This window comes from Herpailurus yagouaroundi, unplaced genomic scaffold (genome assembly GCF_014898765.1).
Source record: "Herpailurus yagouaroundi ecotype Mexico unplaced genomic scaffold, PumYag 166, whole genome shotgun sequence".
In the NCBI taxonomy this organism is placed as follows: domain Eukaryota; kingdom Metazoa; phylum Chordata; class Mammalia; order Carnivora; family Felidae; genus Herpailurus; species Herpailurus yagouaroundi.
This window is the reverse complement of record NW_024412407.1, coordinates 27,397,835-27,399,081: the sequence shown is the minus strand read 5'-3', so window position 1 is coordinate 27,399,081 and position 1,247 is coordinate 27,397,835.

Sequence of the window (1,247 nt, the reverse complement as noted above, 5' to 3'; positions counted from 1 at the left end):
CTCCCTGACAACTCTATAATTCAAGTATCACTTTAAACCAGTTCTATGTGCCTGGGATAAAAAGATCATCCTTAACAGCCAGAATGTACCCCCACTCTATCAGGTTAACTTGTAGACATAATGGATGGCCTAACTTTTCTTATGAGCAGATAGAGGGTGCATTTTGGGATGCCCACATTCTCAGATAAGTCTTCTCCCACTTGCCAGTGAATCTTTGCAATTAGGAAATTGTTTTTTTTTAAGTTGATTTATTTTTGAAAGAGACAGAGAGACAGAGGAGAGACAGAGAGACAGGAGACAGAGAATCCCAAGCAGGCTCCATGCTGTCGGCGTAGAGCCCAACGTGGGGCTCAAACTCATTAACTCTGAGATCATGACCTAACCAAAATCAAGAGTCAGAGGCTTAACTGAATGAGCCAGCCTGGTGTGCCTAGGATATTGTTAAAGCTAGATATCAGGAAAAGAGGGCTTCTTTACCACTTAAACTAACCAATTTTATTTCAGTCACTGTCACTTGACCTCAGCCCCATCTAGCAGGGAAGATGGGTCAGGTGGCATTTAAGCTACTTTGTCAGTGCCTATCAGGTTCTTCCTGATGTCTCACCACCATGCTTCTTGCTGTGTTCAAAACCCACGCCCTCACAGATGTTGCCCTTATATCTCATCTCCCTCTCTCTTCAAAACTGGAATCATAGATGAAGAAGGTTGAGGGGAAACAGAGAACTGAAATGCCCCAGAAAGAAGGCAGGAAAACTGACCAGGCGGGGTGTGGGGGAAGTGACAAGGATGGGACAAGGGGAGGAGAGGTTGCAGGGGGAGAATCAAAAGACTGCAGAAGCAAGAGTAGAGGGAGTGAAATGTGTAGAACATTATCCCCAACTCCAGCAGGTGGTTATAGAAAGAAACAGCCTTGGTGAGGGAAAAGAGGAAGAAGGGAGAGGAATGGGGAAGGAGGCAAATAGCATTTCTGTAGTAAAACAACATGGGTTCAGGTGTGGGGGAGAAATCCCCAATACACATCCTGTTTTGCTGTTGCAGAGCCTGTTCTGGGAGGGACTTGGGACTGAAAGGCCTTCCCCTGAAGGAGATGGGTCACAGGAGTATCTGCTCCAGGGAGACGTGACAGGATAAACTCACATGATGTGGAATGGAGGCTCAGGGGAATCAGGGAAGTGATCTTTCTATCTACTAGATAGATAGATAGATAGATAGATAGATAGATAGATAGATAGATAGATAGATAGATA